The 19280-nt window shown below is 45.4% G+C and overlaps 1 protein-coding gene across 2 annotated transcripts in view; it reads right to left on the bottom strand.

Annotated features, from left to right (window-relative positions):
* Window positions 1-19280, bottom strand: part of LOC141133867 (NACHT, LRR and PYD domains-containing protein 3-like) — a 314489-nt gene that overhangs the window by 178096 nt on the left and 117113 nt on the right. The window lies entirely within an intron of this gene.

A 19280-nucleotide genomic window follows, 5' to 3' on the forward strand; every position in this document is an offset into this window, starting at 1 on the left:
CTCCTGCCCCCCAATGTCCCTCCTGTCTTCCACTTATCCTCAATGTCCCTCCTGCCCCCCCCAATGTCCCTCCTGTCCTCCCACTTATCCTCAATGTCCCTCCCGCTCCCCCAATGTTCCTCCTGTCCCCCAATGTCCCTCCTGTCCCCCCCAATGTCCCTCCTGTCCCCCCACTTATCCTCAATGTCCCTCCCCCCAATGTTCCTCCTGTCCCCCAATGTCCCTCCTGCCCCCCAATGTCCCTCCTGTCCCCCACTTATCCTCAATGTCCCTCCTGTCCCCCCAATGTCCCTCCTGTCCTCTCACTTATCCTCAATGTCCCTCCTGCCCCCAATGTCCCTCCTGTCCCCCACTTATCCTCAATGTCCTTCCTGTTCCCCCCCAAAGTCCCTCCTGTCCTCCCACTTATCCTCAATGTCCCTCCCGCCACCAATGTTCCTCCTGTCCCCCAATGTCTCTCCTGCCACCCACTTATCCCCAATGTCCCTCATGTCCCTCCTGTCCCCCCACTTATCCTCAATGTCCCTCCTGTCCTCCCACTTATCCTCAATGTCCCTCTTGTCCCCCCCAATGTTCCTCCTGTCCCCCACTTATCCCTGATGTCCCTCCTGTCCCCCAATGTCCCTCCTGTCCTCCCACTTATCCTTAATGTTCCTCCATCCCCCACTTATCCCCAATGTCCCTCCTGTCCCCCCTGTCCCCCACTTATCCTCAATGTCCCTCCCGTCCGTCCCCCCATGTTCCTCCTGTCCCCTAATGTCCCTCCTGTCCTCCCACTTATCCTCAATGTCCTTCCTGTCCCCCAATGTTCCTCCTGTCCCCCAATGTCCCTCCTGTCCCCCACTTATCCCCAATGTCCCTCCTGTCCCCCCAATGTCCCTCCAGTACCCCCACTTATCCTCAATGTCCCTCCTGTCCCCCCACTTATCCTCAATGTCTCTCCTGTCCCCCCACTTATCCTCAATGTCCCTCCTGTCCCTCCAATGTTCCTCCTGTCCGCCCACTTATCCCCAATGCCCCTCCTCTCACTTATCCTAAATGTTCCTCCTCTCCCCCCACTTATCCTCAATGTCCCTCCTGTCCCCTCAATGTCCCTCCTGTCCCCTTAATGTCCCTCCTGTCTCCTTAATGTCCCTCCCCTCCTCCCACTTATCCTCAATGTCCCTCCTGTCCCCCCAATGTCCCTCCTGTCCCTCCAATATTCCTCATTTCCCCCAATGCCCCTCCCCTCCTCCCAATTTTCCTCAATGTCCCTCCTGTTCCCCCAATGTCCCTCATTTCCCCCAATGTCCCTCCTGTCCTCCCACTTATCCTCAATGTCCCTCCCGTCCCCCCCAATGTCCCTCCTGTCCCTCCAATGTTCCTCCTGTCCCCCAGTGTCCCTCCTGCCCCCCCAATGTCCCTCCAATGTTCCTCCTGTCCCCCAATGTCCCTCCTGTCCCCCCACTTATCCCCAATGCCCCTCCTCTCACTTATTCCAAATGTTCCTCCTCTCCCCCTACTTATCCTCAATGTCCCTCCCCTCCTCCCACTTATCCTCAGTGTCCCTCCTGTCCTCCCACTTATCCTCATGGTCCCTCCCATTCCCCCCAATGTCCCTCCTGTCCCCCAATTATCCCCATTATCCCACTTATCCTCACTTATCCTAAATGTCCCCCCTCCCCTCCCCTCCCACTAATTCAAAATGCCCCTCCTCTCCCCCCACTTATCCCCAATGCCCCTCCTCTCCTCCCACTTATCCCCAATGTCCCTCCTGTCCCACCATGTATCCCAAATGTTTCTCCTCTCCTCTCCTCCCATGTATCCCCAATATCCTCCACTTATCCCAAGTAACCCCTCTCTCTCCACTTATCCCAAACATCCCCCCACTTAGCACCAATGTTCCAACTCTCCCCCAAGTTAGAAATTAGCACATTGCCCCCCCCCATTAAGCACCAATGCCCTATTAACTTAGCACCAATATCATTGCCTATACCCCCTCATTGCACTAATGCCCCCTCTCCCCACCTAACAACATTGCACTCCTACTGTAAGCTGTAGCTGCACATCTGTAGCAGCCCCTCTCCTGATACTTTGTAGGTGGGGAATAGAGGATTTGGGGGTGGGAGGAGAGCTCTGTACTGGAAGGGGAGTTGTAAACTGTCCTGTGAGACATGCATTCCTGAGCCCTGCAATCTGTACGTAGCACAGTCATGAACTCTGCAGTGCATTCTCTATGCAGTGCACTTCTGAACTCTGCTCACTCTGCGTAGCGCACTCCTGAACTCATTGCACTTTTGAGCTCTTCACTCTGTATGTAGTGCACTCCTGAATCCTGCATTTAGTACATAGGACAGTCCTGAACTTTGTACTCAGTGCGTAGTAGAATCTTAATCTTTTCTCTTTATATTTAGCACACTCCTAATCTTTGCACTCTGTACGTAGCTCACTACTGAATTCTGCATGATGTATGCAGTACACTCCTGAGCTCTTCACTCTGTATGAATTGCACTCTGAACTCTGTACCTAGTGCTCTCCTAAACTTTACACTCTGTATATAGGGTACTCCTGATTTTTGGTACGTAGCATAATCTTGATCTTTGCACTTTGTATATAGCACACTCCTGATCTTTGTACTCTGTACGCAGTACACTCATGAACTCTGTACATACTGCACCCCTGAACTCTGCACTCTGTGCAGAATGCACAAGTAGTATTTAACAATGCTCCATTAAGACTCTCCCACACTTAGGCGGTGGTTCTCTGAGAAAAAATGCCCTGCCTATAGTATGTCCGCAGTCTCTGACCATCTCCTGTACTATGTCCGCAGTCTCTGACCATCTCCTGTAGTATGTCTGCAGTCTCTGACCATCTCCTGTATTATGTCTGCAGTCTCTGACCATCTTCTATAGTATGCCTGCAGTTTCTGACTGTCTCCTGTAGTATGTCTAGCATTAAATAATATGCACAACCCTTATGTCTGGGTTACTATTGGCTGCCTGCTCTGCTGTATACAGGTGCTCCTTGTTATTTACAACCTAGACCTCTGATTGGCTGTCCGCAGCCTTTTATTATTGCTGATACTGAGAAGATATCTCTTTGACTACTGTAATCAAAGAGATATCTCAGATCTAACCATTAATAAAAGGCTGCAGGCAGCCAATCAGAGGCTTAGGCTGTGAGTGGAGGAACCTGGGTCCCCATTCTTGGGTAAAAGCCCACAGGTTAGGGGGCGCAAATTACTTGCCTCGCCCCGGGTGCTAACAACCCACGCTACGCCACTGCCCAGTGGTCAAGTGGTTAAATAAAAAAAACAATAGTTGGAAATGAAACAATTGGGGTCAAAGTCGATATTCATTCCTTGGGGATGGAACAAATTTAACTCATAGATCTATTTAGACTCACTTTTACTTAATTGGTTGACCCTATTGCTCCTTCTCCAATGGGGCTTAAAATTTTCAATAGCCCAACATTTTAATACTGTAGTCTTTCAATAAATGTCTTGAGACACTGTGTTTGCTAAAGCCTTTATCAATATTCTGAATGTGCTCACGTATTCTCTTCCACACAGAACTTTTGGTTTTCCCTTGAAGTGAAGTTTTTAATGGTATATTCTTTTTTGGTAACACTAGAACAAAATCTTTCACCTTTTTTACCATTATAGTAGGTGTTCTTACAGGCATAACACTTTTTACAAAAAAAAAACTTTTCCCTGAAAGAAAATAAAATTTCTGGACAACTTGGGGGGTCTGTGACATTTTTGGAAATAATATACCGTAACGTTGGCGCTCTCCTGTACGTGAATTTCGGCTGTTCAGGTAAAATTGTACGTAATTGTATATCCGCTCTCAAGATAGGCCAGTATTTTCTAAAAAAAAATTTCAACCTGTTTGTATTGTACATTATAATTTAGTATGATGTGTAGATCATGTGAGGTCTTATCATTTCTTGGATTATCTTCAATGAGATAATTTCTTTCCATTCTAGAGACTTCATCATTTCTCTCATTAATGAAGGTTTCATCATATCCTCTTTTGTGCAAATCAAATCTTTTCCCAATAAATTTGGCCTGTTCATTAAAATCTTCTTCTTTACTACTTACTTTTCTCTGAAGTCTAATGAGTTGCCCTTTTGGTTTGTTTATAAGCCAAGGATCATGATGACAACTATCCACTGGGATATAGCTGTTATGATCAACAGGTTTAAAGAATGTTTTAGTTAATATTTTATGGTTCTCTAACTCTAACCTCAAATCAGGACAATGAATGGTTTTAGCATGATACTCAAATGACAGTTGGATATTTCTGTCCTTGTTGTTCAGTCATTGAAAAAAAATGGGTTAAACTTTCCACATCCCCAGTCCATATCACTATCAGATCATCAATATACCTTTTATATAATACAAGCTCAGGTGGAGGATCCCTGAAAACTAATTTCTTTTCCCACTTTGCCATAAAAAGATTGGCCATGCTGGGGGTGAACTTCGCACCCATCGCAATGTCCTTAATTTGTTTATAATAAGCAGAATTTTGCCAAAAATAGCTGCAATGTAGACCATATTCGAAACCAGTAGAATCAAACTGGCAGCCCTACAGCTGTTGCAAAACTACAAGGCCCATGAGGCATTGCAAGGCTGACAGTTACAAGCATGGCTCCCCCAGGCAGAGGCATGATGGGACTTGTAGTTTTGCAACAGCTGGAGGGCCATCAGTTTGAGACCCCTGTTCTAAACACTTAAGGATATAGGATTTTTGTTTGGACACCAGTTCACTAAAGATATTAAGGGCCCATTTTGTTGCATGTAAAGCTTCATCGTGGTTAATGATCGTATATAATGATGATACATTGGCTGTTGCCAAAAGTAATTGTTCATTTCCCATTTCAATTTCATTATAGAACTTAAGTTCTTTAATGAAAAAGGTCTTAAACTGGTTCTACACCCTTATTCCACATAAAAGACCTTTCACCAAAACATCTAATATGACGAATTGGGAAAGGGAGCTAGGCTCTACCTTCACTTCTAAAGAATGGCGATGTGCTATCCAGTCAGGTTATCGCTATTCCCATTGTGCCAACCACTGGGAAATAATGCTAAAAATAATTCACAGAAGCTATTTACCCCTTTGAGACTGTCCCAAATCTTTCCTCTAGAAACCAATACATGTTGGAGACAATGTGGTACAAGAGGCAGTATAACACACATTCTATGGGACTGCGAGAGTGTGCGCAGTTTCTGGAATGAGGTTTTTAAATAAATTTGCTCAGTAACTGGATTTTTCATTAGTCCCACCCATCACCTTTCCCTACTCAACCTCTCTATTAATAATATACCAACCCAATATAGAAGTATGATAATACATATTCTTATAGCTGGACGTCTGACTATAACTGCAGAATGGAAATCTACTATGACACCTAATATCAATGAAGTAGTACAAAGGTTAATGTCCAATACTCTTATGAAAAACACTTTTCTGTCAATTTTAATAATTTAGGTTCTTTCTTATCACAGTGGACGCCATGGACTTCACGTTATACAGATGAAAACTAATTTTACTGACAATCTTTACAAGCATGTTTGTAACCAAGTAATCCTCAGGTTGTGGTACAGGTTTTGTTTATTTTTGTTCTTACTTTATTACTTTATTACAGGCTGTGGAAGTCTCACACATGTGATATTGCCGTACTCAGGAGGAGTAGGAGAATCTATTTTGGGGTGTCATTTTTGGTATGTACATGCTATGTGTTAGAAATATTGTATAAATGGACAACTTTGTGTTAAAAAAAAAAAATGCGTTTTAACCACTTCCCGCCCGCCGTCATACGACGTTCTTGACTTTGTGCTGGGATATCTGAATGATGGGTGCAGCTACAGACATCATTCAGATATTAAACTTTTTTATCCGGCGATTCCCTACACCATAAGAATGATCATAGCAGCTGTTCCACTGCTTGATCATTCTTACGGGAGGGGAGAGGGGACGTCCCCCCTCCCGCCACCCTCCGGTGCTTCTACCGACTCACCGCTACGATCGAAGCCAGGATCTTTTTTTTTATTTTTTTATTTCAGGCTTCCCAGCCTAGAGGTGAGATGTGAGGTCTTGTTGACCCCATATCTCACTGTAAAGAGGACCTGCCATGCCATATTCCTATTACAAGGGATGTTTACATTCCTTGTAATAGAAATAAAAGAGGTCAAAATTTTTTTTTTTTGAAAAAAGCATCAAACTAAAATAAATAAAGTAAAATTAACAATAAAAAAAATACATTTTTTAAAGCGCCCCTGTCCCTGTGTGCTCGCATGCAGAAGCGAACACATACGTAAGTCCCGCCCACATATGAAAACGGTGTTCAAACCACACATGTGAGGTATCGCTACGATCGGTAGAGCGAAAGAAATAATTTTGGCCCTAGACCTCCTCTGTAACACAAAACATGTAACCAGTAAAATTTTTTAAAGCATCACCTATGGGTAACGAAGTTTGACACCATTCCACAAGCGCGTGCAATTTTGAAAGGTGACATATTGGGTATCTATTTACTCGGCGTAACTTTATCTTTCATATTATGCAAAAACATTGGGCTAACTTTACTGTTTTGTTTTTTTTTTAAAGCACAAAACTGTTTTTTTTCCAAAGAAAACGCGTTCAAAAAATTGCTACGCAAATACCGTGCGAGATAAAAAGTTGCAATGACCGCCATTGTATTCTCTAGGGTCTTTGCTAAAAAAACATATATAATGTTTTGGGGTTCTATGTAATTTTCTAGCTAATAAATGATGATTTTTACATGTAGGAGAGGAATGTCAGAATTGGCCTGGATGCTCCAGAACGCCTGAAGGTGCTCCATGCATGTTGGGCCTCTGTATGTGGCCACGCTGTGTAAAAGTCTCACACATGTGGTATCGTCGTACTCGGGAGTAATAGTAGAATGTGTTTTGGGGTGTAATTTGTGGTATGCATATGCTGTGTGTGAGAAATAACCTGCTAATATGACAATTTTGTGAAAAAAAAGTTAAAAAAAACTTGATTTTGCAAAGAATTGTGGGAAAAAATGACAACTTCAAAAAACTCACCATGCATCTTTCTAAATACCTTGGAATGTCTTCTTTCCAAAAAGGGGTCATTTGGGGGGTATTTGTACTTTTCTGGCATGTTAGGGTCTCAAGAAATTAGATAGGCCGTCAGTACTTCAGGTGTGATCAATTTTCAGAGATTGGCACCATAGCTTTTGGACTCTATAACTTTCACAAAGACCAAACAATATCCACCGATTTGGGTTATTTTTACCAAAGATATGTAGCGGTATAAATTTTGGCCAAAATATATGAAGAAAAATTACTCATTTGCAAAATTTTATAACAGAAACGAACTCTTTTATAGCGCAAAAAATAAAAAACCCAGAGGTGATTAAATACCACCAAAAGAAAGCTCTATTTGTGTGAAAAAAAGGACAAAAGTTTCATATAGATACAGTGTTGCATGACTGAGTAATTGTCATTCAAAATGTGAGAGCACCAAAAGCTGAAAATTGGTCTGGTTATTAAGGGGGTTTAAGTGCCCAGTGGCAGTGGCGTAGCATGGGGGTGCGGGGGGTGTCGTGGCCCCGGGCGCAAAATTTGGGGGGGCGCAGCATCAGGTGCCAGTGACACTCCGTCCAAATGCTAACTGTGTACGGACGGTGTCGCTGGCTGTGCTCTGGCCACCAGGTTCCGGCATGGGCAGCGGGTGCCCGGTGATTGGATGAACGGGGGTCACGTGCGGTGGCAGGGCTGGATTGCTCCAGGAGTCCCGCCTCCGCCTTACTGTGTGAACCGCCGCCGTCTTCTCTTCCACCGCTCTGGACTGGATGATGGATCTCCCCTTTCTACATTGTGGCAGCCAGTCTGGCGGTGTGGCACCAGGCCGCCAGCTCTACCCCACATGCAATGAAATGACATCTCTGGGGAACCGGATCTTCCTGACCAAGTAAACTGCGGTATGTGAAACGGATGTACACTTCACATACACAGAGCATCACCCTCTCCCCCACTTATCTCAAATGTCCCTTCCCTCCTCCCACTTATCCTCAATGTCCCTCCGGCCCCCCCCAATGTCCCTCCTGTCCTCCCACTTATCCTCAATGTCCCTCCTGTCCCCAATGTCCCTCCTGTCCCCAATGTCCCTCCTGCCCCCCAATGTCCCTCCTGTCTTCCACTTATCCTCAATGTCCCTCCTGCCCCCCCCAATGTCCCTCCTGTCCTCCCACTTATCCTCAATGTCCCTCCCGCTCCCCCAATGTTCCTCCTGTCCCCCAATGTCCCTCCTGTCCCCCCCAATGTCCCTCCTGTCCCCCCACTTATCCTCAATGTCCCTCCCCCCAATGTTCCTCCTGTCCCCCAATGTCCCTCCTGCCCCCCAATGTCCCTCCTGTCCCCCACTTATCCTCAATGTCCCTCCTGTCCCCCCAATGTCCCTCCTGTCCTCTCACTTATCCTCAATGTCCCTCCTGCCCCCAATGTCCCTCCTGTCCCCCACTTATCCTCAATGTCCTTCCTGTTCCCCCCCAAAGTCCCTCCTGTCCTCCCACTTATCCTCAATGTCCCTCCCGCCACCAATGTTCCTCCTGTCCCCCAATGTCTCTCCTGCCACCCACTTATCCCCAATGTCCCTCATGTCCCTCCTGTCCCCCCACTTATCCTCAATGTCCCTCCTGTCCTCCCACTTATCCTCAATGTCCCTCTTGTCCCCCCCAATGTTCCTCCTGTCCCCCACTTATCCCTGATGTCCCTCCTGTCCCCCAATGTCCCTCCTGTCCTCCCACTTATCCTTAATGTTCCTCCATCCCCCACTTATCCCCAATGTCCCTCCTGTCCCCCCTGTCCCCCACTTATCCTCAATGTCCCTCCCGTCCGTCCCCCCATGTTCCTCCTGTCCCCTAATGTCCCTCCTGTCCTCCCACTTATCCTCAATGTCCTTCCTGTCCCCCAATGTTCCTCCTGTCCCCCAATGTCCCTCCTGTCCCCCACTTATCCCCAATGTCCCTCCTGTCCCCCCAATGTCCCTCCAGTACCCCCACTTATCCTCAATGTCCCTCCTGTCCCCCCACTTATCCTCAATGTCTCTCCTGTCCCCCCACTTATCCTCAATGTCCCTCCTGTCCCTCCAATGTTCCTCCTGTCCGCCCACTTATCCCCAATGCCCCTCCTCTCACTTATCCTAAATGTTCCTCCTCTCCCCCCACTTATCCTCAATGTCCCTCCTGTCCCCTCAATGTCCCTCCTGTCCCCTTAATGTCCCTCCTGTCTCCTTAATGTCCCTCCCCTCCTCCCACTTATCCTCAATGTCCCTCCTGTCCCCCCAATGTCCCTCCTGTCCCTCCAATATTCCTCATTTCCCCCAATGCCCCTCCCCTCCTCCCAATTTTCCTCAATGTCCCTCCTGTTCCCCCAATGTCCCTCATTTCCCCCAATGTCCCTCCTGTCCTCCCACTTATCCTCAATGTCCCTCCCGTCCCCCCCAATGTCCCTCCTGTCCCTCCAATGTTCCTCCTGTCCCCCAGTGTCCCTCCTGCCCCCCCAATGTCCCTCCAATGTTCCTCCTGTCCCCCAATGTCCCTCCTGTCCCCCCACTTATCCCCAATGCCCCTCCTCTCACTTATTCCAAATGTTCCTCCTCTCCCCCTACTTATCCTCAATGTCCCTCCCCTCCTCCCACTTATCCTCAGTGTCCCTCCTGTCCTCCCACTTATCCTCATGGTCCCTCCCATTCCCCCCAATGTCCCTCCTGTCCCCCAATTATCCCCATTATCCCACTTATCCTCACTTATCCTAAATGTCCCCCCTCCCCTCCCCTCCCACTAATTCGAAATGCCCCTCCTCTCCCCCCACTTATCCCCAATGCCCCTCCTCTCCTCCCACTTATCCCCAATGTCCCTCCTGTCCCACCATGTATCCCAAATGTTTCTCCTCTCCTCTCCTCCCATGTATCCCCAATATCCTCCACTTATCCCAAGTAACCCCTCTCTCTCCACTTATCCCAAACATCCCCCCACTTAGCACCAATGTTCCAACTCTCCCCCAAGTTAGAAATTAGCACATTGCCCCCCCCCCCCATTAAGCACCAATGCCCTATTAACTTAGCACCAATATCATTGCCTATACCCCCTCATTGCACTAATGCCCCCTCTCCCCACCTAACAACATTGCACTCCTACTGTAAGCTGTAGCTGCACATCTGTAGCAGCCCCTCTCCTGATACTTTGTAGGTGGGGAATAGAGGATTTGGGGGTGGGAGGAGAGCTCTGTACTGGAAGGGGAGTTGTAAACTGTCCTGTGAGACATGCATTCCTGAGCCCTGCAATCTGTACGTAGCACAGTCATGAACTCTGCAGTGCATTCTCTATGCAGTGCACTTCTGAACTCTGCTCACTCTGCGTAGCGCACTCCTGAACTCATTGCACTTTTGAGCTCTTCACTCTGTATGTAGTGCACTCCTGAATCCTGCATTTAGTACATAGGACAGTCCTGAACTTTGTACTCAGTGCGTAGTAGAATCTTAATCTTTTCTCTTTATATTTAGCACACTCCTAATCTTTGCACTCTGTACGTAGCTCACTACTGAATTCTGCATGATGTATGCAGTACACTCCTGAGTAGGGATGAGCTTCGAGTTCGAGTCGAACTCATGTTCTACTCGAACATTGGCTGTTCGCAAGTTCGCCGAACAGCGAACAATTTGGGGTGTTCGCGGCAATTCGAATGCCGCGGAACACCCTTTAAAAGTCTATGGGAGAAATCAAAAGTGCTAATTTTAAAGGCTTATATGCAAGTTATTGTCATAAAAAGTGTTTGGGGACCTGGGTCCTGCCCCAGGGGACATGGATCAATGCAAAAAAAAGTTTTAAAAACGGACGTTTTTTCAGGAGCAGTGATTTTATTAATGCTTAAAGTCAAACAATAAAAGTGTAATATCCCTTTAAATTTCGTACCTGGGGGGTGTCTATAGTATGCCTGTAAAGGGGCGCATGTTTCCCGTGTTTAGAACAGTCTGACAGCAAAATGACATTTTGAAGGAAAAAACTCATTTAAAACTACCGCGGCTATTGCATTGCCGACAATACACATAGAAGTTCATTGATAAAAACGGCATGGGAATTCCCCACAGGGCAACCCCGAACCAAAATTAAAAAAAAAAAATGATGTGGGGGTCCCCCTAAATTCCATACAAGGCCCTTCGGGTCTGGTATGGATATTAAGGGGAACCCCAGCCAAAATTTAAAAAAAAAATTGACGTGGGGTTCCCCCTAAATTCCATACCAGACCCTTCAGGTCTGGTATGGATTTTAAGGGGAACCCCGCGCCAAAAAAAAAAAAAAAACGGCGTGGGGTCCCCCTAAAAATCCATACCAGACCCTTATCCGAGCACGCAACCTGGCAGGCCGCAGGAAAAGAGGGGGGGACGAGAGTGCGGCCCCCCCCCCCTCCTGAACCGTACCAGGCCACATGCCCTCAACATTGGGAGGGTGCTTTGGGGTAGCCCCCCAAAGCACCTTGTCCCCATGTTGATGAAGACAAGGGCCTCATCCCCACAACCGTGGCCGGTGGTTGTGGGGGTCTGCGGGCGGGGGGCTTATCGGAATCTGGAAGCCCCCTTTACCAAGGGGACCCCCAGATCCCGGCCCCCCCCCTGTGTGAAATGGTAAGGGGTTACTTACCCCTACCATTTCACTAAAAAACTGTCAAAAATGTTAAAAATGACAAGAGACAGTTTTTGACAATTCCTTTATTTAAATGCTTCTTCTTTCTTCCTTCATCTTCTTCTTCTTCTGGTTCTTCTGGCTCTTCTGGTTCTTCCTCCGGCGTTCTCGTCCAGCATCTCCTCCGCGGCGTCTTCTATCTTCTTCTCCTCGGGCCGCTCCGCACCCATGGCATGAGGGGGGAGGCTCCCGCTCTTCTCTTCATCTTCTTCTTCATCTTCATCTTCTTCTTCATCTTCTTCTTCTTCTTCTTCTTCTCTTCTTCATCTCTTCTTCCTTCTTCATTTCTTCTGCGGGCCGCTCCGCATCCATGCATGGAGGGAGGCTCCCGCTGTGTGACGGCGTCTCTTCGTCTGACGGTTCTTAAATAACGGGGGGCGGGGCCATCCGGTGACCCCGCCCCCCCTCTGACGCACGGTGAATTGACGGGACTTCCCTGTGACGTCACGGGGAATGCCACAGGGAAGTCCCGTCATGTCCCGTGCGTCAGAGGGGGGCGGGGTCACCGGGTGGCCCCGCCCCCCGTTATTTAAGAACCGTCAGACGAAGAGACGCCGTCACACAGCGGGAGCCTCCCTCCATGCATGGATGCGGAGCGGCCCGCAGAAGAAATGAAGAAGGAAGAAGAGATGAAGAAGAGAAGAAGAAGAAGAAGAAGAAGATGAAGAAGAAGATGAAGATGAAGAAGAAGATGAAGAGAAGAGCGGGAGCCTCCCCCCTCATGCCATGGGTGCGGAGCGGCCCGAGGAGAAGAAGATAGAAGACGCCGCGGAGGAGATGCTGGACGAGAACGCCGGAGGAAGAACCAGAAGAGCCAGAAGAACCAGAAGAAGAAGAAGATGAAGGAAGAAAGAAGAAGCATTTAAATAAAGGAATTGTCAAAAACTGTCTCTTGTCATTTTTAACATTTTTGACAGTTTTTTAGTGAAATGGTAGGGGTAAGTAACCCCTTACCATTTCACACAGGGGGGGGGCCGGGATCTGGGGGTCCCCTTGGTAAAGGGGGCTTCCAGATTCCGATAAGCCCCCCGCCCGCAGACCCCCACAACCACCGGCCACGGTTGTGAGGATGAGGCCCTTGTCTTCATCAACATGGGGACAAGGTGCTTTGGGGGGCTACCCCAAAGCACCCTCCCAATGTTGAGGGCATGTGGCCTGGTACGGTTCAGGAGGGGGGGGGGGCCGCACTCTCGTCCCCCCCTCTTTTCCTGCGGCCTGCCAGGTTGCGTGCTCGGATAAGGGTCTGGTATGGATTTTTAGGGGGACCCCACGCCGTTTTTTTTTTTTTTTTTTGGCGCGGGGTTCCCCTTAAAATCCATACCAGACCTGAAGGGTCTGGTATGGAATTTAGGGGGAACCCCACGTCAATTTTTTTTTTAAATTTTGGCTGGGGTTCCCCTTAATATCCATACCAGACCTGAAGGGCCTTGTATGGAATTTAGGGGGACCCCCACATCATTTTTTTTTTTTAATTTTGGTTCGGGGTTGCCCTGTGGGGAATTCCCATGCCGTTTTTATCAATGAACTTCTATGTGTATTGTCGGCAATGCAATAGCTGCGGTAGTTTTAAATGAGTTTTTTCCTTCAAAATGTCATTTTGCTGTCAGACTGTTCTAAACACGGGAAACATGCGCCCCTTTACAGGCATACTATAGACACCCCCCAGGTATGAAATTTAAAGGGATATTACACTTTTATTGTTTGACTTTAAGCATTTTTAAAATCACTGCTCCTGAAAAAACGGCCGTTTTTAAAACTTTTTTTTGCATTGATCCATGTCCCCTGGGGCAGGACCCAGGTCCCCAAACACTTTTATTGACAATAACTTGCATATTAGCCTTTAAAATTAGCACTTTTGATTATTCATGTTCGTGTCCCATAGACTTTAACGGTGTTCGCGTGTTCGAACGAATTTTTTTCCTGTTCGCATGTTCTGGTGCGAACCGAACAGGGGGGTGTTCGGCTCATCCCTACTCCTGAGCTCTTCACTCTGTATGAATTGCACTCTGAACTCTGTACCTAGTGCTCTCCTAAACTTTACACTCTGTATATAGGGTACTCCTGATTTTTGGTACGTAGCATAATCTTGATCTTTGCACTTTGTATATAGCACACTCCTGATCTTTGTACTCTGTACGCAGTACACTCATGAACTCTGTACATACTGCACCCCTGAACTCTGCACTCTGTGCAGAATGCACAAGTAGTATTTAACAATGCTCCATTAAGACTCTCCCACACTTAGGCGGTGGTTCTCTGAGAAAAAATGCCCTGCCTATAGTATGTCCGCAGTCTCTGACCATCTCCTGTACTATGTCCGCAGTCTCTGACCATCTCCTGTAGTATGTCTGCAGTCTCTGACCATCTCCTGTATTATGTCTGCAGTCTCTGACCATCTTCTATAGTATGCCTGCAGTTTCTGACTGTCTCCTGTAGTATGTCTAGCATTAAATAATATGCACAACCCTTATGTCTGGGTTACTATTGGCTGCCTGCTCTGCTGTATACAGGTGCTCCTTGTTATTTACAACCTAGACCTCTGATTGGCTGTCTGCAGCCTTTTATTATTGCTGATACTGAGAAGATATCTCTTTGACTACTGTAATCAAAGAGATATCTCAGATCTAACCATTAATAAAAGGCTGCAGGCAGCCAATCAGAGGCTTAGGCTGTGAGTGGAGGAACCTGGGTCCCCATTCTTGGGTAAAAGCCCACAGGTTAGGGGGCGCAAATTACTTGCCTCGCCCCGGGTGCTAACAACCCACGCTACGCCACTGCCCAGTGGTCAAGTGGTTAAATAAAAAAAACAATAGTTGGAAATGAAACAATTGGGGTCAAAGTCGATATTCATTCCTTGGGGATGGAACAAATTTAACTCATAGATCCATTTAGACTCACTTTTACTTAATTGGTTGACCCTATTGCTCCTTCTCCAATGGGGCTTAAAATTTTCAATAGCCCAACATTTTAATACTGTAGTCTTTCAATAAATGTCTTGAGACACTGTGTTTGCTAAAGCCTTTATCAATATTCTGAATGTGCTCACGTATTCTCTTCCACACAGAACTTTTGGTTTTCCCTTGAAGTGAAGTTTTTAATGGTATATTCTTTTTTGGTAACACTAGAACAAAATCTTTCACCTTTTTTACCATTATAGTAGGTGTTCTTACAGGCATAACACTTTTTACAAAAAAAAACTTTTCCCTGAAAGAAAATAAAATTTCTGGACAACTTGGGGGGTCTGTGACATTTTTGGAAATAATATACCGTAACGTTGGCGCTCTCCTGTACGTGAATTTCGGCTGTTCAGGTAAAATTGTACGTAATTGTATATCCGCTCTCAAGATAGGCCAGTATTTTCTAAAAAAAAATTTCAACCTGTTTGTATTGTACATTATAATTTAGTATGATGAGTAGATCATGCGAGGTCTTATCATTTCTTGGATTATCTTCAATGAGATAATTTCTTTCCATTCTAGAGACTTCATCATTTCTCTCATTAATGAAGGTTTCATCATATCCTCTTTTGTGCAAATCAAATCTTTTCCCAATAAATTTGGCCTGTTCATTAAAATCTTCTTCTTTACTACTTACTTTTCTCTGAAGTCTAATGAGTTGCCCTTTTGGTATGTTTATAAGCCAAGGATCATGATGACAACTATCCACTGGGATATAGCTGTTATGATCAACAGGTTTAAAGAATGTTTTAGTTAATATTTTATGGTTCTCTAACTCTAACCTCAAATCAGGACAATGAATGGTTTTAGCATGATACTCAAATGACAGTTGGATATTTCTGTCCTTGTTGTTCAGTCATTGAAAAAAAATGGGTTAAACTTTCCACATCCCCAGTCCATATCACTATCAGATCATCAATATACCTTTTATATAATACAAGCTCAGGTGGAGGATCCCTGAAAACTAATTTCTTTTCCCACTTTGCCATAAAAAGATTGGCCATGCTGGGGGTGAACTTCGCACCCATCGCAATGTCCTTAATTTGTTTATAATAAGCAGAATTTTGCCAAAAATAGCTGCAATGTAGACCATATTCGAAACCAGTAGAATCAAACTGGCAGCCCTACAGCTGTTGCAAAACTACAAGGCCCATGAGGCATTGCAAGGCTGACAGTTACAAGCATGGCTCCCCCAGGCAGAGGCATGATGGGACTTGTAGTTTTGCAACAGCTGGAGGGCCATCAGTTTGAGACCCCTGTTCTAAACACTTAAGGATATAGGATTTTTGTTTGGACACCAGTTCACTAAAGATATTAAGGGCCCATTTTGTTGCATGTAAAGCTTCATCGTGGTTAATGATCGTATATAATGATGATACATTGGCTGTTGCCAAAAGTAATTGTTCATTTCCCATTTCAATTTCATTATAGAACTTAAGTTCTTTAATGAAAAAGGTCTTAAACTGGTTCTACACCCTTATTCCACATAAAAGACCTTTCACCAAAACATCTAATATGACGAATTGGGAAAGGGAGCTAGGCTCTACCTTCACTTCTAAAGAATGGCGATGTGCTATCCAGTCAGGTTATCGCTATTCCCATTGTGCCAACCACTGGGAAATAATGCTAAAAATAATTCACAGAAGCTATTTACCCCTTTGAGACTGTCCCAAATCTTTCCTCTAGAAACCAATACATGTTGGAGACGATGTGGTACAAGAGGCAGTATAACACACATTCTATGGGACTGCGAGAGTGTGCGCAGTTTCTGGAATGAGGTTTTTAAATAAATTTGCTCAGTAACTGGCTTTGTCATTAGTCCCACCCATCACCTTTCCCTACTCAACCTCTCTATTAATAATATACCAACCCAATATAGAAGTATGATAATACATATTCTTATAGCTGGACGTCTGACTAAAACTGCAGAATGGAAATCTACTATGACACCTAATATCAATGAAGTAGTACAAAGGGTTAATGTCCAATACTCTTATGAAAAACACTTTTCTGTCAATTTTAATAATTTAGGTTCTTTCTTATCACAGAGGATGCCATGGACTTCACGTTATACAGATGAAAACTAATTTTACTGACAATCTTTACAAGCATGTATGTAACCAAGTAATCCTCAGGTTGTGGTACAGGTTTTGTTTATTTTTGTTCTTACTTTATTACTTTTCTTCTAATTTTTCTGTATTAGCATATATGCATTATATATATATATATATATATATATATATATATATATATATATATATATAATAAAAGTCCAGAGGATCGCTGCACTTAAAATGTCTTTATTGAACGAAAGTTCAAACAAACATCACATGATGTGTAAGTTCATTACTTTTTGGGCTCACAAACTTACACCCTTCTTCAGATCAAACGCACATTTAAAGTCAGAGCTATACACATGCCTTAAATACCATCATTTTACACATTTGGAATCAATTATGTGATTAGTAATCGATTGAAAGCAAACAAAATCCTTTTCTTGTACATCCTTATATCACAGGTGGAGAAATGGTTAGCAAAACGTAGAACCATCCCATATTTCAGCAGAAGCCTTCAACTTGTTTAACCACTTGAGGTCCGGACCATAGCCGAATGACGGCTACAGCGCGGACCTCAATTTCCGGGAGGCTGTCATGGGACGTCCTCCCCTGTGCGTGCACACCGCACGCAACATGCAGAGCGCGCAGTGTGCGAGCTGTGATCACCGAGTCACGGAGACTCGGATGATCACAGATCCGAGTAAGGGGCCGGTCCCGGCACCTTACCATGTGATCAGCTGTCAGCCAATGACAGCTGATCACATGATGTAAACAAAACCTTGGTGATCGGTTTTGATTTCTCCTCACGCTCACAGCGTGAGGAGGAAAAAAAAGCTGATTACCAGCTTATGTCAAAAGGACATCGGTCCCAAATGGAAGGAGGCACATATGCCTCATCTGTGCCAACAAGTACCATCTGTCATTGCCACCTGCCAGTGCCCACAGTGCCCACAAGTGCCACCTATCAATGCCCACCAGTGATGCCAATCAGTGCCACCTAGCAGTGCTGCCATCAATCAGTGCCCAATCAGTGCCCATCACTGCCACTCATCAGTGCCCATCACTGCCACCCATCAGTGCCCATCACTGCCACCCATCGGTGCCCATCACTGCCACCTATCGGTGCCCATCACTGCCACCTATCGGTGCCCATCACCACCACCCATCAGTGCCCATCACTGCCACCTATCGGTGCCCATCAGTGCCGCCTCATCAGCGTACATCAACGAAGGAGAAAAATTACCTGTTTGCAAAATTTTTTAACAAAATATTAAAAAAATATAATTTAAAAAAAAAAAATTCTGTCTTTTTCAATTTTTTTTAACAAAAACTAAAAACCGCAGAGGTGATCAAATACCATCAAAAGAAAGCTCTATTTGTGGGAAAAAATGATAAAAACTTCAGTTGGGTACAGAGTTGTATGACCGCACAATTGTCATTCAAAGTGTGACAGTGCTAAAAGCTGAAAATTGGTCTGGACAGGAGGGGGGTTTAGGTGCCCAGTAAGCAAGTGGTTAATCTGTCAAAAAGAAACATGTACACGATGTATCTCCATCTAGACATCACATCAAAGGAATTATCACCTAAATAAACAGATATAAATCCAGATCTGTATTCTACCCCTTAGGGGCAATAGTATCAAGAAAATGAATACAATGTACTTCTTTCTTTTTTAAAATGGATTCTCGGTTACCACCCCTCCTTTTCTTATTGATCCCCTCCAGCACCATGAATTTTTTTGGAGAAAGTACATATAATGTCTCAATTAAATGTCTCGCTAAAGGCAACTGTAGCAATGTATCTCTGATTGAATATTTATGCCTTGCTATCCTATCTTTAACTTTCTGAATGGTCTCTCCAATGTAAAGTAACTACATGGACATTTTATTGCATATATGACATTTGACGATTGGCAAATGTAATAACCTTTGATTTTACTATCATACCCTTTATGTGGATGGGATATACTCTTGCCTTTTATCATGGAGTTACACTGTATACACAATAAACATGGGTATGACCCTGTGTTATGGGATCCCAAAAAAGTTACTAATGGCCTAGGAGGGGTATTAGTATTAGAGGTATTAGTCAGATCTGACCAATCGGTCCCTTAACGTTCAACCTTTTCTATATGAGGTAAGGGGGAGCTTGGAATTCACTAATATTTGGATAATTCTCTCTTAACCACTTCGGGACCACCGCACGCTGATGTACATCCCTATTTTGAGAACGGATATTGTTGTTATGGCAGCAGCTAGCTGCCATAACCCTGGTATCCCCGTGTTCGACCGGCGGTCCGGTACAAGATAAAAGTGGTCTCTGCAGTGGAATTGCCGCAAGATCACTTTTATCGGCGGGGGAGAGGGCCCCCCCGCCGCGATCTGGTGCCCTCCGCCACTTACCGGACCCGTCGGCAATGGCGGAGGCGATCGGGTCTGTTCCCTGGGCTGACATGGAGATGTGTGAGGGGATGATGGCCACCACCCGTCTCCATGACATTGCAGGGCGGAAGCAACGTCAAAACATCACTTTGTTGTAATATGTTCACCGA

The sequence above is a fragment of the Aquarana catesbeiana genome, linkage group LG03 (genome assembly GCF_042186555.1).
Source record: "Aquarana catesbeiana isolate 2022-GZ linkage group LG03, ASM4218655v1, whole genome shotgun sequence".
Lineage (NCBI taxonomy): Eukaryota > Metazoa > Chordata > Amphibia > Anura > Ranidae > Aquarana > Aquarana catesbeiana.